At 41.6% G+C, this 27,269-nt stretch overlaps 1 protein-coding gene across 9 annotated transcripts in view; it reads left to right on the top strand.

Annotated features, from left to right (window-relative positions):
* The window catches only part of FUT10 (fucosyltransferase 10), a 285,646-nt gene that overhangs the window by 163,185 nt on the left and 95,192 nt on the right, over positions 1-27,269 (top strand). For 8 of the 9 annotated variants that reach the window (XR_009499870.1, XR_009499868.1, XR_009499874.1 and 5 more), the window contains exon 7: positions 1,806-1,881. The exons of the other annotated variant lie outside the window; for it this stretch is intronic. The gene's annotated coding sequence lies outside the window, so the exon portion shown is untranslated. The remainder of the gene's footprint in view (positions 1-1,805; positions 1,882-27,269) is intronic. 9 annotated transcript variants of the gene reach the window in all.

The raw sequence follows: 27,269 nt of genomic DNA, 5'->3' as shown, positions 1-27,269 counted from the left end.
AATAGTAATAGCAGTAATCTATTGATGCTTGACTACATGTTTTTCCTAGCAAAAAAGGTTCATAATCTCCTGGCTCCTTTACATCTTTGAAGCTGTTCCTCCGAGCCATCAGAGAGACTGTCTTCTGGGCTGTAGTCCTCAGTAAGGTCCCTGAATAAAGTTTAACTCACAATTTTTACATTGTGCCTTTTACTTTCCGTTGACATGTCACAAGTGGATGGGATGCTAGAGGCACGATGGGCGGCCTGCCACATCTTCCCACCGTTTCAAGATGTCAGGGACACGACATCCGTGAAGGAGATGCTAGGTGCCGGGCTTATTCAGGACGCCCCCGATTGGTGGGTCAAACTTGGTATAAACGGAGGAAGAAGACAGGCATCTTACTCACAGCAAGGGAGAAGTTGGAAGCCTCCCTCCTACTAGCTCTGTGACCCTGCAAGTAATTTGATCTTTAAATTTTCATTTCCTCTTTTATAAAATGCAGATACTAGTAGAATTAACTCCTAGGATTCTAGTGAGGAGTAAAGGAAAGAATTGAATAAGACCCTGAGCAGAGTGTCTGGTGTTCAGTAAAAATTCACAAATGGAAGTAATTACTGTTATTATTATGATATAAGTTGACCATTCTGTCTTTTTTTGCTTCTTTTGGTGTGGGGCCCTAGGCTTTCACTCATGTAATCCTGTGATGTTGGCTTGAAGGTGGATAGGGGTGGCTCTTTCCTTGGGGACAATATAGTTCATAACAACAGAATTTTACAGACCTCTTGAAACAGTACTCACACCTACCCACACACAAATATATGTAAATATGTATGTATGTACATCATATATATATACTTAATATATGACACATATATATTATGTACATATTTGTATCATATATACATATATAATATATGATATATAAATATATATGATACATATATATCATATAATTTAATTTTCTTCCTTCCTTCCTTCCTTTCTTTCCTCCTTCCTTCCTTTCTTCCTTCCTTTCTTCCTTCCTTTCTTTCTTTCTTCCTTCCTTCCTTCCTTTCTTTCTTCTTTCCTTCCTTCCTTCCTTTCTTTTCTTTCTTTCTTTCTTTCTTTCTTTCTTCCTTTCTTCCTTTTCTTTTCATCTTTTCCTTACTAGTAAAATGTCTGAGCTTGGTCTCTTTAACTATAAACTTGGAAAGATGCTGATTTGAAACTGTAGCCACCCCAAAATGCCCCTTTGTTATGCAGATTATTTTGAGGGGAGTGGGAACAATTAAGGGCCAAAAGACTCCAGAAGAAACTTTGACCTTCTCCCTAACTGCCTAAAAGAATTTGCGTAGCGGGCCTGTTCCCGGAACGGAGCTGTCAGCAGAGACCTCAGCAGAGCGTGTGGGCTCCGTGTGGTGGGGAAATGCCCAGGGATCAGGGTCCACGCTGGGTCCCACTGCAAACATCCACCAGACATGTGCTTTCCCACCTCCATGGGCATTGCCTTCCTCCCCTTCCAAGTCCCAAACCACTACCCCCAACAGCCTCTTTTGCCTTTAGCTGAAGACGGTGTTTCAGGTGAGGGCTTCGGCCATTTTGGTGAGTTACTCTGTTTTCCTGGGTCTCTCCCATGGCTCCACATCATTCAGCTTTTAATCTGTCTCGCGTCAATTTAATCCTTAAATTAAATCCAATTTAACCCGACCAGAAGCACCGAGAAGGGTGGAGGAAACCTTCTTCCTCCCCAACTGAACAAGGATGAACCACTGGGCTGGGACTTGCCTTCAGGCACTGGGAGGCCCCTCACAGTCTAACTTGTCACCTCATCTTTATCCTGACAGCTGTCACCTCTCCCGCCCCTGATGAGAGAAGCTGAGACGAAGGGAGCCGTGCAGGTGTTCATTCAGGGCGAAGCGGGTGAGTCATGTGACAGAAGCGAGTGAGGATCTGAGACGATGCTACTTGGGCTGGAATGGCATTGGGTCAGATGGCTCCAAACTGTGCCCGGGTGCCCAGAGGGGGGCAGCCAGCCGCCAGGTTCCCTCACTGAGGTGGGTTATATGATAAGGAAGGCGGATTCGCCTGAGCAGACCAGGTCCCGCCTGGTGACGAAACAGCGTCCCAAGGGCGCCGACTGTGCCCGCTGGGGTGTGTAGGTCTAGGAGGCAGAAGACGCAGCTGGGGAGGCCTAGGTTGGAAATGAATGAACCTGGCCTGAAGAACGCCCTCCCAGGGCTGGGAGACTCAGTCATTCAGAATGGCCTGTGCCCTTGTCTGGGCCTCGGGAACAACCCCCAGGGGATAGGTCTCCTCTTGCTCAGCGATGCGAACCCCTAGCGAGGTTTTCAGCAAGGACACGATCACCATTACCCCCTCCCTCTCGCCTTACCCAAAGCTCTTTGCCTTATTATAAACGGCACGTTATATGCCGTGCTATAAACATTATAATCATATTAAGTATTTTACTTGTGAGACTATGCTATCGTATCGTATAATAACAATATATCTGGCTTAACGTTTATTATGCCCACAGGGTACCTAATTCCTTGGTAAACCTTTCCTCTTCTGTTATACTTTCTGTTTTGTCCTTCCCTAACTTTTGAAGCAAGGTAGCTGTATCACGGACTCCAGTATTAGTTAGAAATTTAATTTTCTTTAAGCATTTGGAAGATTACAGCTGATGACAGTTAGTGAATGATTTTTTTTTCCTGAAAATTAATATCTGCCACGGAATTGAATAATAGATAAGCACTAGATATTCACGATAAGAGCAGTAGAAACCTCATGGTCAGAGGGAGAGCCTAGCTGAATTACTGATCGCTCCTTTCCTGCCCACTGCCTCCCCAAATAAAGAACTTGGCTCCCTATTTTGTAAAACATCAACTTGACCCCCTAAGCAGTAGATTGGAACAGGAGTGGACCCCTGACCTAGGACCCAGAGAGAGGTTTAGTCCCTCTAGGGACTTACCCATAAACGGGCTTGCTCACGTAAGAGCAGACATGTGCTGGAAAAGCTGCTGAGAAGAGAGAGAATGACATGGACCTAAAAAATCAGAGCATCAGGAGGGAAAATGAGGGAGAAAAGAGTCCAGCCGCCTTCTTAGTGCCTGCTTCTCATCCCTTTCTAAGTCCGGCAGCGTTCAAATCTGCCCTGAGGTTTTGTGATACACCACTGAGTTCAAATAACCAAGTTCGTGCTTAGGCTAGCTGGAATTATTCATTTCATTTCAGTTATTTGCTGCCAAAGCAGCTTTAATGAATTGAGTAAATATTCCAGGGAAAACTGCCATGACCACGAGTGTTTGCTTTCAGGGGGAGTGAGGGTGGGGTGTGGTGGGACTAGGTCTCTGCCGCCCCGTTTCAGGCTGTCCCACTTATCACATCTTGTGCTTCAAAGTGTGTTTCCCCTTGAAGAGGCTCTTGAGAAGCACAGCCACTGACCTTGCGCTCCCCGAAGGAATTGGGGCCCAGGTATGTGAAACCTAAGAAAAACAACAGCTTTCTTTTCAAAATGTCACTGTTGTCTTGTGCTGTTAGAGCTGGAGCCTTGATTGCACTTTGGAGGCTGACACTTCTTTTGTTCTGGAAGAACACCCTGTAGGTTCTGCAAAGTTAGGGCCCAGATCCTGTGTTGGACTGGATACAAGGAGGCGCTGAGTTGGTCTCCACAGTTTGGTCAGAAGTTGCCTCTCTCATGGGTGAAATAGCGTCTCTGAGATTCTGGGTGAGGAGAGGCTGGCCGGTGATGACAGCGGAAGGAAAATACTTGCTTTACTTTTTGTTGGTGTTTTTCCCTACCGGGTGGTGGGCCAGAGCCTCTGACACCTACCTGCGTGGGTTTGAATCTCAGCTCTGCCGTTCTTCAGTCAGGGCCCAGCCAGGAGGCAGAACCAGAGCAGTTCCTTGACTGAGAGAATTTCACAGAAAGAATTATCAGTTAGGCCGAAAGTTGTTAACTAGGTGACCTAAAGGGTTTCACGGGGGTAGCAACCAAAAGAAGCAGCTATCACCTCTAGGGCTGAGGCCACACAGAGAAGAGGTTGGAATAGTTAAAATTTAAATCATTAAAGGAGGAGCCCCATGGAGATGGAAGTCAGACCTCTGAGGAGGGGCCACTGCTCAGCTGGTCCTGGGGTCTCTGAGTTGGAAGGAGGGGCCTGTGGTTCCCAGATTTCCCAAGAGGAGGCGCTGGTCGCCTAGTGCTGGTATCTTGGGAGCTGGGGGCAAAAAGGGAAGGTGGTTCTGTAAGGGGTGTGTGTGTGTGTACACATGTGTGTGTTATAACCCCCTTATGTCTTCACCCAGCTTTCAGCCAAAGGTTATTGTATGGTATGTGACAGCCTGAACTCAGCTCTGTTATGGAATTCATGGCTGGATCCATGTCCATGCTTGGGGCAACACACGATGGAGATCACTTGAGAAGGCTGATTCTAAGATAGCTAGAGGTGGACTGCCGAACAGTACAGCTGAGAGGCAGGTCCACACCCAGGAGTTTGGGATTAGCAGGCACAAACTACTATATATAAAAGAGATAAACAAAAAGGTCCTATTGGATAGCACAGGGAACTATATTTCAGTATTTTTTAATAACCTATACTGGAAAAGAATATGAGAAAGAACATATATACTGCTGTTGCTGTACACCAGAAACTAACACAACATTGGAAGTGAACTATACTTTAATTTAAAAAACCCAGAAAATAACAAGTTTAACAAGGACATGGGGAAAAAAGGCTATATCCAAAAGAATTATTCAACCAAATTTACTGATACTTTCCTGGAAAGAAAACTAAAATAAACATAGAATAAATTTTTAAAAATGAAAAACCAAAAACCAAAAACCCCATGAAGCAATTTTGCTATCGATATGGGAAAATGCTAACATGATATTGTGCAAAAAAAGAGGCACACAAAATTGCATGTTTAGAGTGATCTCAAAATTACCCACAAGAAAACTTAATGGGCGTGTATTAAAATGTTAATATGATTAACTTTGGATTGCAGAATTATATATATATAATAAGAGTATATTATTTTTGTTATTAGAGTTTAAGTCAAAAGAGAAAGAAAAAAGAGGCTTTGGGCATTCTGGTAGCAGGAAAAATGTGAAACATACTAACATATAACTGCTGTGGTAAGTTTCAGGAAGAAGAGGCAGTTTTCCTCCAATTAAATTCTATGAGAATTTTTTTCATGTGGAAATTTCATAAAGAGAAAATAAATATCATCTCCAGTGCCTGTGTATAGATTTATACTTATATTAGAAGTAAAATAATTCATATTATTAGAACACTCAGAATAATTTACATTATTTGTTTTTTTTGTAATGGCCTTTCATAAAAACCAAGAGCATATCCTTGAGAGTGAATGTCAGTGAAGGTTAATTCTGGGAGGAACCACACTGCAATAAATAGGTAGATTTTTGAGCGGCTAACCTGGTCCAAGAATAGATCCTGGAGAAGAATTGACTTAACCGAGGTCACAGAAGATGTTAATGGCAGAGCCAGAATTAGACCTTGTGACTTGATTTTTCAGCCTGACCCTGCTACCTATCCCCCTGCCTGGCCCCAAAGAAGAAATGTGTAGCTGACTTCAGTTTCTATAATCAGCATCCATTATTGACTTGAATCCCTTATCCCAAATGTCCTATCGATGTATACTCACCCACTTTCCCCCTCCTTACATCAAACTACTTTTTAATTTCAAACCCTATCTTTCTTTGGATGAGTGTGTGTATATGTGTTTGTGTGTATATATGTGTGTGTGTGTGTGTGTGTACTTGTATGTTTGTGTATTTGTGTCTCTTAGACTGACAAGACTTGAAGAGATTCGGATAATATTCTGTATCCACATTTCAGCCCCAATAGGCCGGACCATCAGCACTTGTCCTTCAATGATTAATGGAGAGAAATTATGTTATAACCGATGGGAAATTTACAAGATGCTTTTAATATAATTAAAAGTAATGTCTCTATTGGCTCTTAACTCTTCCCCAAGCCTAGAATTGGCTTCTTTCCAGAACTAACACATTTCATCCAGGAACTGGAGAACACATTTTAAGAAAAAGAAAAAAAATCTTTCCATCTTTGAATTCATACTTGATTGACCAGAGTACAGTTTGTGAAATTTAATATTAGGTTATTCTATCATGAAAGAATCACTGGGTTGCTCTGAGTGATATTTTCATGAAGTCCGGGAATGTTTTAAAGCAGGAAGAAGCACACAGGTTCATCTAAACCTGTCTCATTTTACAGATGAGGAAACTGAATCTAGGGAAGTTACACTATGTCTAACCCACTATTCCCATGATTTTCCTTTTTTCCCCTTCATTTTTTCATTTGAAAAATAATTTTTGAATACCTGTTATGTGTCAGATGATGCAGTGCCTCCTAAAGATTTAAAAACCAAAAACCTTGGTTCGTAAGAAACCAGGGGAGGTTTAAGGAATAAGAAACCAGGGGAGGTGTAGCATGTGTTAATGAACATTAGTCTATTATAGTATATGTTGCAGTGTTAATGTTATATTCCTAGAGTTATAAAAGATGAGGGAGTAGTGAAATTTGCCTGGGAATTCAGGAAACTTTTCTAGAATGGATGACGTTTTATCTGGGCCTTGAAAGATAAGCAGGAATACACCTGCTTCAGAAACAAGGGAAGAGTATTCAAGGCAGAAGGAAATGAGAGGCATAGGATAGGTTTGTGCTTATTTGGGGGATACCAAGGACTGGCTTAATCTGTAGAGAGTGATTGAGGGTCAGATTGAATAGGTCAGCTCTGACGTCGTTGGGGAAGGCTTTGTAGAGTCAGCTGAGTTCTCTAAGCTTTATTCTGCAGGTAATGGGAATCTATTGCATAATGTTAGGCAAGGAAATGACACTTTACACTTGCACATGGGTCTACATTTAAGAGGAATAACTGGTAGCACTGTAGAGGATGGACTGGAGGAGAAAGGACAGCTAAAGTCAAGTTCAGATGAAAATGATGAGATAATGAACTTGGCCAATAGGGGGGGTGTGCCCTACAAAGAAGGAGGAGATATTTATGAGCTTAGAATTGGCAGGACCTTATAATGATTGTGAAGGATAATAAACAGGGAGCAACCAAGGAGGAAAATGAAGCTTCTGGTTTTGAAGGTTAGAGTCATGGTGATGCTGTATAACTAGGCTATGACATACATGAAAAGGGTAGTAGGGGAAAAGCTTGCATGCAGTGTTAGAGATATTCAGCTTACCCGTGATGGAACATTTAAAGAGAAGATACACAGGAAGTAATTGAAAATCTGTGTCTTAAGCTCAGAAGAAAAGTCTGGGCTGGTGTTATTGATTTTGGAGTCATTAAAGAAAGTGAGAGTTGAGTAAAGAGAATAAAGAAAAGTCTAAGAACAGAACTCTGGGGGATGGCTGGAAGAGAGGAGCTAGTATAAGACATATGTAAGGGATGGATGGAAGAGAGGAACTAGTATAAGACGTGGTTAGAAAGAATTATTTGTGTGGTAGGAAGACAATGAAGGGAACAGTGTTGTGGAAATCGTGTTAGTCATGATGCTTTCAGCTGCTATTAACAAACAAACTCAAAATGACTATTATGATCAAGTAGACTTATCCGCTCAGTTAACGACAATAACATCCCAAAACTCCAGAGGTAAGTAGAACAGAGAGCAGGTGTTTTAGTCACAAATCCAGCTCCATTTCTTTCTGACTGTCTCGGAAATGTCCTCCTCTGGGTGGTGGGTACATCACTGAACTGCTAGGAAGACGGCTGTGGCAGTTTCAGATTTCCCATCCATGTACAACCAAGGACTTTCTTCCAGTTCTATCTCAAAAAGGAGGAAACTTCTCTTCCCAATTCCCATCAATCTTGCAGTTACCTTTCATTGGATTGACATACCTATTCTTGAGCCAATCTCTCTGGCCAGTGGAATTCCATATCCTGGTTGCATTATGCTTGGGTTTCTGAACTGATCACTAGCATAGAATATAGAGATTGGGCTGACCTCCGTAAGTGGGGAACTCATTGATTCCTTTTTTGTCCCCCGAAGTGCAAGCCTGCTGAAACCAAAGAAGGTGAGGTGGAATGGGTGTTAGGCAAGTGGATGCCTGTTAAGAAAACCAAGGGAGGAGAGAGTTTCAGAATGAAGGAGTGGTCATTCATATCAAAAATTGCAGATCAAGTAGGATAGGTATGATAAAGAGATCATTAAATCTGTCAATTATGTGGTCGTTGATGACCTTTGGGTCACCTTTCCAAGAAGCACTTGGGAAGCTCTTGCAGAATACTTTTTGAAGGAGTGTGGCAGCAAAGAGGAGAGAGATAGGAAGAGTTAAATCAATTGCAATTCAATGATGCATATAAATTCATTTGCAAATATTATTTTATTGATAAGCTTGCATCAATTCACTCCTTCCTAGGTTGAAAGAAGGAGGAAAAATTAATCCTATAATGTGAAAAGAGTGTGACAAGTTTGTGAACAAAACCAAGAGCGTATAAACAAAGAGAGAGTGATAAATGTTTGTGGCATGGTGAAAGGTGACCACTAAAAATGTGAGAGATGGGATTTCCATCAACATTTCATTGGGCTCAGAATCATGCCATGTTTTTGGTATGTTTTGTTCGGTTAGTTTTTTTTTCTGCAATGAGAAACAGATAGGTTTAATTTACAAGGTCAGCCTTAGCAATATTACATGCACTTTGTAACTGCAGCGTAATTACATTAAAAGGCAAAGGCAATTTTCTTCAGGTATGGCCAGCCACTCAGAGGATTGGTATAGGAAAGCAATAGGGCACATTTAGTCAGTGTCAGGCCATAGCGTTTGTAGATTTCCAATACTCAGTCAAAGCATAAAATAAGTTTTCAAACCCTAAGAGCAACAAGAATTTAATGTTATTAATTCTGTGATAATAATAATAATATTAAATACATCCTTATGTGGCTGATAGGTGCCTTTCAGCTTTTAGGGAAAGTAATTCTAATAATGGTTCCCATTTCATTTTCACTTGTACATATAGCACTTTTCACAATTCATTCAATTTTTCTCCCCAAGTCATAATAATCCTGTGAATTGAGAACAGGTGATATTATCTTTATTTTTAAATGGGAAACAGACTCCTAGAAGAGTTGCTGAGTGACTAGCTGAAAGTTACCAGTTATCTTGTTGCAGCAGTTCCAGAGTGAATGGAGAGATATCAAGACATGCAGATTGGGACTCAAGGCAACGTGATGTTAGGACCATGTTGAAGCTGGGAGAGGTAAATTGTTGGGTAGACTTTCACTCAGAGAGAACTACATGGACTGGGGTGAGGGTTAGTCTTCCAAAGTATTGATAGATAGCTGGACAAATGATTGACCCAGGTTCAGGCTAAGGATGGAAATGTGCAGAAGGTTAATTTCACAGGGTGCCAAATTTGGGAATGATTTAAAAGAGAGTTCTAACATACGCTCTCCTTTCAGCACAAAGATGCCAAGGCCCAGAGAATTATGAGCTGGGTGAGAGCCAGCTAGCCCACTAACCTAGCTTACTGCTTTCTCCACTACCCTGAATCCCACCTCGGAGTCCTCAAGAGAAAGAGCATAAACTTGGTGGAAAGACAGGTGGTGTGGTTCAGAAGCTCATCTCCCATCAAAATTCAGAGGATGGGGAAAAGTTGTTTCCCTAATGCCATGGGAACAATTGTTCTGGTCAAGTAACAGCGTAAAGGGTACTAAAGTAAAGTGAAAGAGAGTCAAAGCCAGAAGGAGGATATCTCAATGTGTTACTTGCTACAGACACTCTTGATGAATCACGGAGCTAGGCATTGGGATGTATCCTATGTTCTCTGCAAACATACTGAAATATTTGGAAATCTTCTGCAGTGTTGCTGTAATTTGTCTTGATTTGGGGAGAGGCAGTCAAATTTTTAAAATTTCAGATACTTTCCAGTAATAGATAACTCTCTTTGGGGGTTGGGGGTGGAGCCGGGAATGCAACTTCTGGCTGATTTATTTCCATTAGAGCAAGACACAAATAGCCTTGTTTATTATTAGTCGTAGTTATTACACTATTCATAATCTGTTTTCCCACAAGAACAGTATTGCAATGATGAATGACAACATATATATAGAACAAAACGAATTTATTGCAGAATGCATTTCCAGTGATGTGAACGAGAAATTAGGTCTGCAATATGTTTGAGCTGTGCTGAGCAACTCCAGTTGTGCCCAAAAACTCACCTTTGAAGGAGGAGAATGAGCAGACACATTTCTAACTGATATTAGATTGCAAGCTCCCCTCTCCAAAGACAGGTCTGTGTCTTGTTCATTTATTTAATCACTAAGAACCGTATTCATATCACACAATGAAATAAATGTAGAGTAGAATATGAGGAAATGAAAGTGAATTTTTTATTATGATTCCCCCCATCACAATGACTAACATATCAATACATTGAGTGCTTACTGTGTGTTAGAATCTCTTCTAAGTGCTTCACATATTTTAACTCAGTAATCCTCATCATTAATAAGTGAATATTATCACCCCCACTGAATATACAAAGAAAACTCAGCACAAAGAGATTGTGTAATTTGCAAGATTAAATAACACAACTGAATATATTGTTGATCTAGGATTTAATCCCAGGCATGCTGACTATAGATGCTGCTACCTTAATCACTACACATTCCAGCTTCCTGTGCGTGTGCGTGTGTGCATGTTTGTGTGTGTGTGTGTGTGTGTGAGGGTATATTTTCCTCCAAATTTATAATAACATACTACTATAATTTAATGTATGAGCTTCCTTTTTCCTCATTGAATTATGTTGCAAATATTAAATTCTTACTTTTGTATTTTACTCCATTGATGTCTATCTCTTCTTGTGTAAGTACCGTGCCATAGCTCCATAAAATATTTTAATATTTGCTTGTACAATCCCTTCTCATTTCTCTTATTTTTCAAATAATTTTTGCTATTTCTCCACATTATTCTATCTTTCCTTTCTTGTTTTCAGTGTATTTTCTTGACTCGGGAAAAACTCTTCTTCCTCCAGAGTATGGAGACCTTGGGCCAGGAGCATTTCTTTAAAATGATTCAGGAAGTATGAAGGCCAAGATGAACTCTGAGGCCGATACCCTTTGGATGGGAATAGAGGTGCGGGGTGTTAGGTGTATGTGAGGAGCTGGGGTCTTACCACTCCAACCTTGCCCTATTCAGTTGTGTGTGTGTGTGTGTGTGTACACACACACACACACACACACACACACGTATTTTCTGGGCTTCATTTGACATCTTCTCTGGATCCAGGAAGGGGGAAGGATTTTCGAAAGCAATTATTTTAGTTCACAAAATAGTTACTCTGGGTCGAGGGAACCTGATTGTTCTCTAGGCTAATATGTCCTTGAAAAGATGGTAGCAAATATGAAGAGGCCAATGAAATGGTAGAAAAATGATTCCGAGTGTTTCAATTATCTTTCTTTTTTTAAAAAAATTATTTATTTATTTATTTTTGGCTGCATTGGGTCTTCGTTGCTGCTCACAGGCTTCTCTAGTTGCGGCGAGTGGGGGGCTACTCTTTGTTGCGGTGCGTGGGCTTCTCATTGCAGTGGATTCTCTTGTTGTGGAGCACAGGTGCTAGGTGTGCGGGCTCAGTGGTTGTGGCTCATGGGCTCAGTAGTTATGGCACGTGGGCTTAGTTGCTCCACGGCATGTGGGATCTTCCTGGACCAGGGATCGAACCCGTGTCCCCTGCATTGGCAGGCGGATTCTTAACCACTGCGTCACCAGGGAAGTCCCTCAATTATCTTTCTTATGGGATAAGGCTTGATGATACTCAGCAGAGTCTTCTTGCAGTTTGGGGACTGTGGGTGGGAAGGATTGGTTTGGGGGAAGGGAGGTGGGTGTTTCTTCTGTTTTGATGGTAATAACTACAATTTATTGCATGCTTACTATATGCTAACTGTATGATAGTCTAAGAGCTCTACATACCTTATGTCTTTGTGTCCACCCAATTCTGTAAAGTAGGTAGTGCCATCTTCTCTTCACAGATGAAGAAGCAGAGAACCAGATTAGCTGGGTGACATAACTCATCAGAGTATTACAACCGGTAATTCAGAGCTGGGTTAAAATCTAAAGTCTTTGTGGTTTACAAGGCCTCCACAATCTGGCCTTTGCTTAAATATCAGCCTCATCTTGTGCCACCTAAATTCAACCACACAGGACGTTTTTCCAGTTCCTTTTTTAAATTAATTAATTAATTAATTAATTAATTTAGTTGCGCCGGGTCTTAGTTGTGGCAGGTGGGATCCTTAGGTGCGGCTCACAGACTCCTTAGTTGTGGCATGCGAACTCTTAGTTACAGCATGCATGTGGGATCTAGTTCCCTGACCAGGGATCGCACCCGGGCCCCCTGCATTGGGAGTGTGGAGTCTTAAGCACTGTGCCACCGGGGAAGTCTCTCCAGTTCCTTAAATATGTCTTGTTGGCTGTGGCAGAGGCATTGCTTGCTATGTATTCCCCAAAGCATTTCCTTTTCTTCCCAAGCACACAGAAAACTTCCTTTCTCAGCCTTCCCTGGGATTTCAGTGGGACCATATGACCAAAAGGATGGGAGTGGAAGTGATATGCAATATTCCCAGACCTGGCCCCTAAAGCATTTCACATCTTTGACTCTGTTTTCTGCTCCCCATCTGCACAGCTGGATTGTAGAACCTCAAGTTGAGCTCCTGCTTCACTACTTGGACAAGAGCCACCCAGGTCAGCTGCTCAAAGAGCTGTGATATGAGAGAGAAACTTTTATCGGATAACTAGCTGAGATTTTGGAGTGGTTTGTTACAGCATCTAGTATTACTAATGTAACTAAATCACTTGCTCTAGACTAGAGGTTGGCAAACTTGTTTTCAGTACAAGGCCGGGTAGTAAATATTTTAGGTTTCCCAGGCCACACAGTCTCTTTTGTAACAACTCGACTCCGGCGTTGCAGTGTGACAGTGGCCTTAGATCATACGTAAGTGAATATGCACGGCTGGGTTCCAATAAAACTTTATTTACAAAAACAGGCTGTGGCCCCATTTGGCCTGTGGACAACAGTATACCAACACCTCTAAAGGACTAGAACAGCATGCTGGTCTCTGTTTCAACTTCTCTTTCTCTGTCACTCCCAGACTCTATCTACCCTTTGCCTGGCTACACTGTTACAACTTCAGTTCCATAGGAGGCTGTTTCTACTCCCCCCCCCCCCAACCATATGTCTGTTCCCCCCTCCAGTTAGGTCAGGACCCATTATCCTATGTTCCCATAGTGGCCACCTCAACTTTCTTTTTCATAATAAGCCTTCCCTTTACAATGATTTTCAATGTCTTTTCTGCCTTACTATGCCAAGAGCTTCAGGAGAAAAAGAAGCTATTTCTACTTCATTCCCTGTTTTATCTCTAGAACCCAGCCCAGGCCCTGAGACAGAGTCCATGCTATAAATACTTGTTGAATCAATGGGCAATTCACTGCCTTCAATGATGAACCACTTCCTTCAATATATAGAACTTGTGGAGACTCATCCTTCCTCTCTCTTCCCTCTCCTCTCCCTCCTTGTGCCTCAGTCCTTGGGCTTAATACAGCTAAAAGGAAACTAAACCCACAATTACCATTTTATAGTCACACTCTTGAATGGAGAAAATACCACAGAGATATTTACCCTCAGGCATATTTCTTTGGTGTAAATACTGACCTTGTCTTCACCTCAGGCAACATTTCTTCTTCAAGACCATAAAGCATGGGATGTCTTCTCATAAAAGTCGATCTCTGTCACAACTCTGAAAGCTTATTCCATCTCAAGCCCCATAAGTGGGAAGAGGCTATTTCTGAAATTCTGTCATCATATCGCTCCAACACCTATAAATCTGAAAAGCTTTCCAACTTTCCTCAATATTGTAGATATTAGGTGATTGGACCACTGCACATGATCAAATACAGTTTCACCGTACACGAAAAGAGAGGATAGGAGAACAGGTATTCTATTTTCAGGATAAAGAATAAATACAAGAAATAATGGCAGCTTAGAACAGCATAAGATCAAAAAGATATGTAACAGAAAGTCAAGTAAGATGAGTTTGTAGTTCTGTTAAGTGTTTGGTTTGAGCTGATAAACTGTCAAACAAACAAACAAACACAAAACTCTGGGAGTTGGAGAACTCAAACACTGTCATGGGCACATTCACAGCGCAGCTAAATTTACCGGGGCTACAAGCTGAGTGGTGAGCAGTGCTTCTGGGTTCCCCATGGGTTCCCAATGGCATCTGTGAACCTAAGAAGGGAAAGACAAGTTTGCCAATCTGGAAAGAGTCCAAAGGCATTTTACTCAAAAGGTGGCCTCAGCTTCCTCTTTCCTTATCACGTGGTCAGGTGGAGCGTCAACAGGAGCTTGTGCAGGTGAGTCAGGGATGAGTTGAGATGGGCAGCGTCAGCACCTAAGGAAGTCTTGCAGGGTTCGTAGCCATTTTCATCTTTCAATCTAAGAAGTCGTTTTAGAAATAGCTTAAGTATAATATCTTTTGGAGAATAAAACAAAATTAGTACTAATTTTCATACAGGAAAGCTGCACAGGTCCTAGGTTGGGAGTTTATGAAAGACTATCTGGCCCCAATTCATTTACAGAAATGAATCCCTCCCCCTCCCCCCTCATCTCCCTGCATATCTGGTTTCTTAATAGCAGCTGGAATCTTTACCTCTGAGAAGGAAGATAATCAAAGCCTTCTAACTACATGATCATCAGTCTGTCCCCAGAACCCAGCTCATCGTAATGTGCCATAAATATTTGCAGAATTTATGAATGAATGCTGTTGGCTGACTGATGGAATGAATGGATGAAAGTGGGCTGTCGAAGAAAGCTCAGATAACGCTGGCCCCAAGTCCCTCCTCTTCTCTCTTTCTGATACCATTTCCCACTTCCACAATGATCATCTGTCAAGTGGCTTTATAATAAACACAACCACTAGCTCTTATGCAACACTTTCCACGCCTTATTTTAAGTGAGCCTCTGGCCTCAGTTTTCTTGGGTGATTTGCATGTGCTCATGTTGACCCAGGTGTCAGTCAACAAGTAATCGCTACCTTCACCCTCCTGTGAGTGGGACACCTGTGTGATGGCGATTCTGCTCAGCACTCAAAAGACAGAGGAAAAGTTGTCAGGTTTTGAACATCGATAACTGAATACAGAGACCTCAGCCAGTTGCGTTTAAAAAGCAAGGCTTTGAATTATGCTTTCTGATGGAATTCAGTGTGATCATTAGGATAAGCAAACACATCAGGCCTTCAATATATATGCTGAGCCAAATGTAATAAAGGAAGAAAGAGACTTTTTTCCCCTCCACTCTGTCATTTTGTTTTGCAACTCTAAGCGTTACTGCACACTCCAATTCTCCAGAATAACACTTAATTCTTTAGCTAAAACGCTGTATTAGACATATTTCAAGCTAATTATTTGGCATTATAAGATTATATTCTGTTCTCTAATAGCTTTGCATCATAGAGAGCCGCAGTGATTGCCAAAGATTAAAAAATATAATAAAAGACAACGATTAGGGACTTCCCTGGTGGCTCAGTTGTTAAGAATCCGCCTGCCAATGCAGGGAACTCGGGTTCTATCCCTGGTCCGGGAAGATCCCACATGCTGCGGAGCAACTAAGCCCGTGCGCCACAACTACTGAGACTGCGCTCTAGAGCCCGTGAGCCACAACTACTGAGCCCCCATGCCACAACTACTGAAGCCCGTGCACCTAGAGCCCGTGCTCCACAACGAGAGAAGCCACCACAATGAGAAGCCCGTGCACCGCAACGAAGAGTAGCCCCCGCTCGCCACAACTAGAGAAAGCCCACGTGCAGCAACGAAGACCCAACGCAGCCAAAAATAAATAAATTTAAAAAATAAATAAATTTTTAAAAATAGTAAAAAAAAAAAGTAAGACAACGATTATCAGGCTGGGTTACCCGGGCTCATTGCTGTGTGGGACTGAAGGTCTGCTTTGGGCAAATCTTCTTATGCCCTGCTGCACAGATGCTGGTTCTCCTAATTAAGTTGTCACGTTATTTTCTTTCTTACTTTTTAAAAACCAAGTTTATTATTTTTCGATTATGGCAAATTTAGAGAACATCACACAGTAAATATAAAAATGAAAAAGCCACACTCCTCCCTTCCCACCACCATTAATTCAAACTGCAAATATTTACTGACTATCTGCTATGTGTCAGGCTCTGTTCTAGGCACTGATATTTTTGTGAATTTCTCAATACCCATTTCAGCTGAAATTTAGAGGATCTCTGTGTAAAATGTCCTTTAATGAAAATGTAACTAGGTGACACTTGTCTTTAGTCCTCTGTCCCTTTATTCTTGGCCTCAGTCCTTCCAAAACTCACTTCCTTCTCTACTTTTCAGAAATTCCCTTCCCAGCACATTAGCACTCTGCAGTCCTGTCCTCTTGATGCTGACATAAAACTTGCTTTCATGAATAATTCTGATAAGAGTTCATGACAAGCTAAAACTGAATCTGGTAGTTCCTGGATTTTGGGGGCACAATAAAGGCAGTTTTTCCATTGAAAAATAAAAAGAGCATGTGTTTACCTCTGCTAATACTGCATGAGCTAAACAAAACAGGGACTTGCTGGGAATTTCTATCAGTCTTTGATGTATAAAAGGAAGAACTATTATTACTCAACTACAGTTTGATAAACAAAATCTTTGCAAACAATTTAACCAAGTGGTAAAGATAAAAGCTCATCCCCTTAATGAAATTTCTGGCACAGAACTGAAGGTGGATGTGAGGGTTCCCTGGTCCCTGGTAAGCAGGTTCCTACTGCCGTTTATAGGTAGTGCTGGTCTTGCCTAAACATCTCGTATTTTCCATTGCAGTAGAAAGAGCGGGGAGCAAACTGAGTGTGGCAAGGGGGATTGTTAATGACTTGCTTTCCTGGATGCTGTGCCTGGCGCTGACAACATGGAAACCGACCCAATGTGCTTAAAGGATGTCAGTCATCCTGCTGAGAGCTGACCCCAAAGCTTGTCCATTCTATAGCTCCAGAGCCTTCTTTGGGTGTTTGGAGGATTGAGCTGCTCAGAGATCAAACAGAAGAGCCCTTCCTCCAGAATTTGAATATCAAGATTTTTCTCTAAAGAGATTTTTCTTCTGGGCTTCTCTGGGCTGCTATTAATTTGCAACCCAACTGAGTGGGTGAAAAATGTCTTTTGATCACATAACAACATGTGGTCATCAGAACACTGGTGGCATTCAACCACAAAGGGAGACCGGGGAGGGAGGGAGGAATCTCAAAGTGACCTTGGTGACAAAAGGAACTTCCTCAGTGAAGCATGTATCTCAGGCGAGGGTATCACACAATGAGGGAACTGTGACCAGCTGACATTTCATCTGTGAGTCGCTGCTCAAGTATTTGGAGAGGATGCATTGATCCCACTCTCCTGGAAACCCCCAAAAGCTCTCATAAAATGCCTGCTTTCATTTAGCTTTTGTTAAAACAACTAAAATACCCTTCTCATAATTGTTGGGGCAGCTCAACAACATAGTCCTTTCTTTCCCAGCTTGCAACTCAAACAAATATTGTTTCATTTACTTCTTGCGGGTTCCCCAGCCTCATACCAATGTGAATGACTTTTCACGTTGAAAGGCATTTCCCAGGACTCCCTGAGGGTGGCAGTATTGTTCACGAGTCAGTGACTAGTCTTCGAAATTAGGCTCTCGCTAGGGAAATGATTTAACGAGCAAGGCTTTACGCTACCAAAATGAGCAAGTAGATGATGAGGGATGAGCATTTGTTTGAGCCCACAAAATAACTAATGCCCCCAGAGCCATCCACTCCAATGTGTACATGAAGTGCAAAAATAAAGGATGAAACCGAAAATGCTCGTCAACAGAAATGTATGGATGAAAGTGGCGATGCAAATACTATTTCAAATAGGCTCAGTTCCAGATAATTACTTAATACGAGCTTACTACCCACAGTGCTTTAGGGTCTATGAGTTATCCACAGACAGCTGGCTGGGCAAATTCAGATGATGTCACTTCACCAGGAATTTTCCAGGAGGAGACAAGAGGCTGTTGCTCTCATCCAACTTAACTCTCCAAGAATTTGCAATCCTTGTGGCTTATTAGTAAACACCCTATTGTCCTTTGAGCTAAGTCATTTCAAGGTCATGTAGCAAGAATGCCCTCCCAAGATATTTCACACTTATGCTTATGTGAATAAAGCTTCTCAGAATGATCCAGAGTGGAATTGAGCAATTAGAATTCAGTGAAACTCACTGGTAATTTTAAATGAGAAAAGAGTCATTACCCTTAGTATTGATTGGAAAGGGGGCATCCCTTTCTGGGCACAGTCAAAAATCAGTCACTGCCTGTAATCATGTTGCCCATGATCGTGTTTAGATATACCTGGTGATGACATCATAGTGTCACTTGGGAACTTGGTAAATGATTGATGTCAGACCCTGAGTGGAAATTTCAAGAGGATACATTGCTAGTAGATGAAAGGGCAAAGCTGCAGTTGAGTTTCTACAAACAGGTCAGGGATGTGAGGAAAACCCCTCAGTATGGAAAGCTGGGAATATCCAGGTCTTCCCAGAAGACTTCAGTTTGAGAATTCCCAGACTTTAGTTGAGTCACTTCTACCTTTTATTGTGTGTGGTCATTGGGGTTTTCCAGTTTTCTAGAACTCTGAGAGAGAGGAGGCGCAGATGATTCTGTTTAAGTGACTAAATGTGGCAGCCTGAATTTTTCCCCTTTGCATCGCTTGATACATGGGTGAGTTGCCTGAAATTGTGTTCCACATCAATGCCAGCCATTTACTGAGTCACCCAAGAACTCTACTTCCTGGATACCCCTGGTAATAATTTAGGAAAAGTTTTCTAGAAAGAAGTGCCATTTATAGAAAAATCCAAGTTAATAAATATCTTATATTTACCGAGTGGCTACTAAATGCGAGATACTGTTCTAGGCGCTTTATGTGTGTTAACTCGTTTAATCCTCATGCCATGCTGGGAGGTAGGTACTAACATTATTTTTTGTTAGGCAAGGAGACTAAGGCTCAAAGGAGCTCAGCTCGCCCAAAGCCAAGACTAATAAGGGACAGAGCTGGGATCCTTCTCGGAGGAGAGCGCAGATAAATTTATGAAACCATTGAATGGGCTTGTGACTTTATTAAATGTTCTTTAACTTGTGATTTTAGGTTGAAAGAGGATGGTTGGTTAGCTTGGTGATATCATGGTGCTGATTGTGGCACAATCTCAGATAAAATCCCTTGCTTGAAGCCCACCATTCTGAAAATGTGCATTGGCCAAAAGGGGATCAGATGGTAAGAACGTTGACGGGCTGGAATTAAACCAGATTACGCAGGGAAAAAGAATAGCATCCTTTTTCCTTTAGAGGACAATGTAGGAAGGCCTATACCTAGAGATGACCAATTGATTTAATGGCTGTCACCCCTGTGGCCCACCAGTGAGCTCATTGCCCAAAGCTGTGCCTGCTTAGTGCCAGAGCTGCTGCTTCTGCCATTACTGGTGTCCCTGCGTCCCCAACAGAGTTCCCAAAAAGTACCAGATTTTTGCTTTCTTCCCACAAATGAGCTGTGGAAGATGTGCATGTGCCCAGCCATGGACCACACAGCTGGATGGGTAATTCCTTGAAGGGGAGGAATGGGGAAATATGTGCCAGCCACCTGATATGTAAACAAGAAAAGACCCCACGACTTTTAAAGAGATACCTTCTGGGTAAGTTGAAGGTCAGTCTACAGCTTAGTAGACTGTCCTTTCCTGGGTGCCGCAGTCCCCTCTGTGGTATCCAGAGATCGCTGGCCTGCCAGCCAGCCTTCAAGGACCAATCCTGAAATCAATGTTGGGACTATGCCAGCAGAGATTCCGACTGGTTTCTTTAGTTAGATTTAGTTATTTTACAGTAACTGTGGAACTGGGGGACTCTCCCTCAAACTCATTGGTCAGTCTACGCGTGGACTATGCAGTTGCAAGCAAGCAGGGGCAGGGAGGAAGTCAGAGCTCCGTGGGGCTTCAGACAGTAAGGATGGTCTGGGACAGGCCTCTGCTATTACAACCATTTTTGGCATCACAAGTATGTGCAAGTTATACCAGAAAGTTAATATTATAAACGTAGTGAAGGAACACAGGGCCTAAATTGGCATTCTCAGCATAGCACTTGTATAGGAAACACCTGGGAGATTAGTAACAAATTCAGATCCCTGAGTCACACTTGTTGAATCAGGGATGCAGTCGCCTAGCATACAGGCAGAAATCAGGAGAGCTGGTTCACGATTTAAAGGGAGCTGTGGTTCTCAAAATGTAGTCCTCAGACCAACAGTATGAGCATTACCAGGGAGCTTGTTAGAAATACAAATTCTTGAGTCCTACTTTAGACCTACTGATCAGCAACTGGGGATTGGGCCTAGCAAGCTGTGCTCACCAAGCCCTCCAAGTGATTCTGATGTATTTGCTAACGTTCGGGAACCACTGGAGTAGAGAGTTCTCTATAGGCCTATAATGACACAAATCAGCTATTGAATCAGAAATATGTGGGGATGGGACTCTGGGATCTGTGTGTTTATTATGCTTCCCTGGTGATTCTGTTGTATACTTGTTTGAGAACAGCTGATCTAGAATAACAAAAGCTTTCTTCTTCGTGTGTCTTTTGCCAAGGCACTTCCGCATCGTCTCCAAGGCTAAGAACCAGATCCTTCCTCTGGTTACTAAAAACCTACCTACCTGGGAAAAGGGCAGGATAGAGACACCATTCTGTATGTCCTTTACAAGCTTGGTGTGGATACATATATATAAGCGTGTGCATGTGTGTAAGTATATACGTGTGTGCAAACATTCAAAATAATGATCAACCTCTGCCCAAAAGACTACTATGCCTAAAAATTAACCAATTCCTCCTTCACTTTATTACACTGCCCAAAATTTTACCAATTAGAGGTATGTTTGGGTTAACAAGCATCTTTTCAAATTCAGATATGAAAGTATGAAAGGAAAATTTCTACCCTGAGAACTTTGGCCCCTTTAAATGCACATGGCACTTCCCTCCAAGTGATGGGGAAACTATGTCAAAACTCACCGTGGCTATTGGTGCAGTGATTCCTTTCTTCTGGGCTTGGCTTCCTTCTCTCTGTCTGCTCACGTCATCCTCTTTGCTCATTGCCTCGCCCAGCTCCTCCTCCCATTTTGACTCTGAATCTTAGTTTTTACTTTTCTTTTGGCTACTAGATGTTAGTTCTGTTTGTTGATGCTGTTTTGTTGTGGTGGTGGTTTTGCCATAATATTCTGAATTAGAAATTGATTCCCTTTGGGACAAGACTTCAAAAATTGCTCATCTGTTTCACATGCTGAGACTATGGATATGAAACTCCTTTCTCCCTCAAGTGTAGGCAGGTTGGGGTGATTGGTGTTTTTATTTTTAGTCCCTTAAAACACGCAGGGCGTGTCCATGAGTACGGCCAGGGGAATCATAAGGAAAGTCACTGCCACCTTGTGGCTCTAAAATTCCTCTGACTTGCCCCACTGTCCTCACCACTCCCATTTTCTGTCTCCTATGTCATTGGTTTCCTAGTTCTCTCTGATTATTTTGACTTTGTGCCTTGGCTCCACCATCTTCTTCCTTTAAAAAAATAGCAACCTTGGACTTTGCAAAAAGTCCAAAAAAAAAAAAAAAAAAAACCTGTGCCAGCTCTGAGAGGGATCATCCTTGAAGTTCTTCTGCCTTGGCTCTGGGCCTCACTCAGCACTAGTCTTTCCCAGCCCCCCGGCCCCATGTACATAAGTCCACTTTGACAATAAATGAGTGCCGATCCCTTTCCTCTAAGTTCAGCTTTCAAGTCACTGAAGGCAACAGTCTCCCTGCAACTGCTCTTCTCCTGCTAACCAATCCCAGTTCCTTCATCCATTCCTCATATGACCTCCTCATTGAGTCTCTTCACCACCTGATCATTCTCGACTGGATACACTCTAGTTTGTCCATACCTTTCGTGGTGTGTGGGTCCCAGAACAGAACAAATCAGCGTAGCATCAAGGGTACCATCATGTCCTTTGTTCCATACTAATATATTTATTTAACAGAGCCTAAGTGCATATTCAAAATTCTAGCGTCGCTCTCACAGCACTAACACTGTTAGTGAAAATCCATAAGCCTTTCTCTACTGCTGTGCAGACAAAACCCATCCTTTCTGTAATTGGACACTTCTGGTTCTTTGAAGTCCTTTAAAATCTTCCTCCTAAAAAAAAACCCAGAAAACAACTTGATACCAAGTATTGTTAAAAGATAAACTGAGGCATATTAAAATATAAACTGAGTCATATTAAAAATTTTTAGGAGTTTACTTGAGCAAAAATCAACTCAAATCCCGCAGCATCCAATCTAGCAGATAGAAAAAAAGTTCTGAGGAGCTGTACGAAATGAAAGACTTTTATAGACAGAAGGGAGCAGGAACAAGGAAGTTATACTATGTGAAAAAGCAGGTTGGTTATTACAAGGTTACTTTCCTTTAGGAGATGGCAAGGAGTCTAACGGGCAGATTACTTAACTAGTGCTGATAAGATGGTTCCTGATTGACTGGTTTAAGATTCCATTTCTAGAAGAGTTGAAACTTTAATTAAACTTTGTTTTGGTGATATAGGGCTTAGCACAAGTGACTCCATTTTGGGCCTGTTGGTTTGTTTTTAACAGTACAATACAGTGCTTTTCAGACTACGTTTCAATTGAACCTGGAGTTCTCCTGACTACACTTCTAAAATTAATCCCTTTGATTTCTTTTTAATTCACTGAATAAATTAAGTTGATAGGATTTTCTCAAGATTTAACTCATATTTTTTCCTAACACATTTACATCTGAGGCCACCTATTTAATAGTGCTCAACTGACCAAGTTAAATAGTTAAATTAGCTTTTTTTTTTTTCTTCCCAAAAAGCAACATGACTTCCAGGTACTTTCCCCCTAAAACAACATTAAGAACCTGCTATTCAATGTATTAGGTATTCCCCCCCCTCCAACATATAGTTCGTGCATCTGATCAAAGTGGTACCATCTGTTATTGATTAAATTGCTGAAAAGACCTCCCCGATGCAGACGAAATGCATTAATTTATTCTCTTTGGTGAGGTCGTTCAGTGAGTGGGAGTTTACCCTTTGTCTCTCTCTCTCTAGACATTTCTATTTCTTCTCTAAGGATATAGTGAGGGCCTTTGTCAAAGGCTTTCCTGCAATTCAGATTCATCTGAAACATTTATTTCATCATCTGATAGGGTGGGGGGGGGGGAGAGAGTGTGTGTGTATGTGTTTGTGTGAGTGTGTGAAATCACTTGGGTACGGTTTGTTCTTGATGGGGCCCATGGTTTCTCCCAGTGTTCTCCACGTCCCCTTGTATGTGCTCACAATTCAACCTATTAATATTCCATTGCAGAAACTTGTGTGGATTTGATATCAAGCTCACTAGTTCTTAAATGACAAGCTCCATCTGCATCTTTTTTAGATAAGTGGGAACACATTTATCTAGTCTCCATAATTCCACAAAATACTGTACATTCTTGAGGAATACTATACCACAATATGTGGGGTTTTTTTAAACATCTTTATTGGAGTATAATTGCTTTACAATGGTGCATTAGTTTCTGCTTTATAACAAAGTGAATCAGCTGTACATATACATTTATCCCTATATCTCCTCCCTCTTGCGTCTCTCTCCCACCCTCCCTATCCCACCCCTCTCCGTGGTCACAAAGCACTGAGCTCATCTCCCTGTGCTATGTGACTGCTTCCCACTAGCTAGCTATTTTACATTTAGTAGTGTACATATGTCCATGCCACTCTCTCACTTCGTTACAGTCAGGGAACCAAACCACTTCAGCGATGCCTGGGGCTGCTTTATTAGACCTTACACATTTATCAATATTTATTCTACCCTTTTCAGAATAAACATCATGCTTGCTGACAGAGCATTCTAATGCAAAATCCAAACTGAGTTCTTTTCTCCTCACTGTCATCTGTCAATACCACATCAGTAGCCCAGGTGGCTGATAAATATATTTCTTGTTATTTGATTTACTTTCAATATAACACCAACAAAAAAAAGGTGTGTTTGCTCTCTTAGCATGGTTGACATTTCTCAGCTATTTGACAGTTTCAGATACTTTAATATCATCCTTAGAGATTCAAGCCAGTTCGTTCTCTTTTCTTTGCATGTGGTCTCCTCTCCCCCCCCCCCCCCGCCCCGCCCTGCCCCCTGCACTCCCTTTTGCATATACCTCCTGGAATTTGAGTTTCTAGAGACTTCACTGTTCAAGGACATTAGTCTCTTTAGCTATGCCGTCTCTTTGTTTCTTATGGAGATCATTTGTAATTTTATTGTCAAGATGCAATTTTTAAAAATTTGTCCACTCTCATGAATCATCTTCACGTTTGTCACGTCAGGCACGACGTAAGGCGGAGGGAGGTACTTGGAGTTTTCTTCTGCATTCAGCTTGTTTTCTCAAGTGCATTTGAAATGAGGTTAAGAAGCACATATCCTTCCACACAAAAAATGAAAAATTACTAGAAATGGGGCTTTAAAATCCTCCCAGAAATGCATTAGTTGATTAAAAATAACTAATGGCATTTCAATACAGTTTTAAGGAAAAGCGTTTGAAAACCTCAGATTTCAGAAACCACCTGGTTCCATCCATGACGTTAGGCCCTGCCTAACCCCAACCCTGCTTTGCTGCCAGCAGTACTAACCTGCTCCCTCCTGACAACTCTGTCCCTGGGATTTTTTTCCCTGTTTCCGATTTCAGTGCTTTATTGGAACTAAAGCCGGTCCCTGATCCCAGGCAGTCCCTGGAACCATGATGCTCCGCACGTAATTTCTGAAATGCCCTTTCTGAGCTGCCCCTACCTTTCAGCATCTTTCATATTGACCCAAAGGATTTGCTTTGTTTACAACTCAGGCATGCATCTGATGGAACCACCGGTGGCCCACAGTCCTGCCCCTGCCCCATCTCCGTCTTTGTGTCTTGACATCAGTCTAGATTTGTCTGTAGTTTACTGTTATCAAAGAAAGTGAATATTCCAATGTTAGGCTGCTTCAGACTCATTGAAGAGTTCTCAGTGCATGGAGTTTCAGAAGGAGGGAACATTGACTCTCCTTTGGAATCAACATAAAATCATTTTTTCTCTAAAAAAGTTTAAAAGAAATCAATGACTATATTCAGGTTCTAGGCATTTGACAGGATTTACAGTTTTTCACAACATTGAATTGATAAACATTTTGAAATGTGAAGTGTATACTTGTCCACGGGAAAAAGAATATAGTAGAATAATAGAAGTTCCTTCTTTGATGGATGCAATATCAAATATAGAGTTTGGGTGAGATTTTGGTCTTCTTGCCGAATATTTTTATCAGTAAAACTGATTACCAAATACAATTTGAATATCCCAGGAACTAGACTTACATTTAAAATTTTCATAGCGGTCCCTTCTTTCCATTTTAGAGGGGAGGAAACTGAAGTTTGGGGAGGTAATTGGAATGAGGTCCTCTAGCTAGTAACTTCTAGACCTAGAAAGTAGGGTGATTAGCCATTTCAGTTAGCCTGAGATTTTCCAGGATTTAGCACTCAAAATCCCACATCCTGAGAAACCCTCAGTTCCATGCAAACCAGGATAAGTGGTCATGCTACAAGTGAGCCCACAATAAACTTCTGAAGCCCATGTTTTTTTTTTCCTTTAACTGCCAACCTATTTTGCTTCTCCTGAGCTCTGCAATATTCCTATGAAACACTTCAATATTCCTATAAAACAGTGATTATCTTTTTAGTTCCTTTGTGGTCTACCAGTGAATTTTAAGACCATTCACCTTTGACGTACCAGGACTTTTTCATAACTTACTACTTTCTTCTTTGTCTAACTTCCTACTGAGTCAAAACACTTAATATCCCTAAAATATCCCCTTTAATATGAGTGGCCTTATACTGCTGAAGACTTGCTTTCTTGGTGAGAGCTTGTTTGAATTTAACTCATAAACACAGCATCCTGGAAAGAGGCAAAAATCATGGTGTTAATTCTCATTACAAAATTTTCAAGTCTTTCTAACGTTTCTTTTGGTAGTTTGATTAGAGAATTTTTTTAAGTTATTAAAATAAGTAAGTCATGGCAATATAACCTAGAGCATGGTTGTTAAAGTTAATAATACTGTGGAGCATATTTGCAAGTTGCTAAGAGAGTCGATCTTAGAAGTTCTCATCACAAGGAAAAACAATTTTGTAACTATGTGAGGTGACCAATGTCAGCTACAGGACTTTTTTGATTCCTCAGTGTGGATTTTGATCTTTTCACATTTCATTAACTCAGCCTTTCCTTGTTAGATTCTTAAATCATAAACTAGAATTACCACTACAAAATTTTCATGAACTCAGAAGAAAATGATGCCTTTCCGTGTATAAAATAAGAATTTTCCATTTCAATGTGAAAAGTCTTATGATCAACTCTATGTCAATAAAATTTTTAAAGGAACTCTTGGGGGTGTGATGGTCATGTGGAGGATACGGCTAAATGTTCACGTTAAACCTTCTCAACCAATTCTAGCTGATAGAAATCGTCCCCGTCCTTGTTTGGCCTAGAGATGTTCAGATTTAGTAACACCAGTTGCTTTTTGATTCAGTATCAGTGTGACGCGGAGCCTCCTAGTTGCGTTTCTACCTGCAGAGCACGGTGGTGTCCCGTGTTTGCCGTACGGGTTCCACGGCAGGCCAAAGAGAATCAGAACGATAGCAGAGGGTGATTAAAAGGATGATTTCTTGTGGTCCACGACTTTATAGCTCCTCCTCTGTCTCACCCAGTGTTGCCGGAGAAACATCCACGAAGAGCGTGCAGAAGTCAGGCATCTCTGGAGAGATTATCTTAAAGACACATTCCATTTTCAATACACTGTGACTGGGGGCTTGTTTTTGCTGGGGACTGGGTTAGAGTGGTGACCAGTACAGCTCTTCTCATCCCTCGTGGGCCTTTTGAACTAGAGAGCGAGCCCTCTGCTTGTCTCTATGCTAGAAAGTCAACACTCATACAACAAAGGATCAGTGAACTCCTACGAGGTACCAAGCACCATACTAGGCATTGCAGATATAGAGGTACGTATGAAAGGGCCATTGTCCTCAAGGAATACTTAAAGCATACTGGTGAGAACTAGCATAATAGATAATTACTAGAAAGTGTGATAAGTGTTCATATGGGGGAAGAAGAGAGCGTTGCAGAAGATGGAGAAGGGCGTAATGATTTGGACAATTCTGTTTGACACGGAGTGAGATCAGAAAAGAG

This window comes from Balaenoptera ricei, chromosome 21 (genome assembly GCF_028023285.1).
Source record: "Balaenoptera ricei isolate mBalRic1 chromosome 21, mBalRic1.hap2, whole genome shotgun sequence".
Taxonomy (NCBI): domain Eukaryota; kingdom Metazoa; phylum Chordata; class Mammalia; order Artiodactyla; family Balaenopteridae; genus Balaenoptera; species Balaenoptera ricei.
This window is presented reverse-complemented; position numbering and strand designations above follow the sequence as displayed.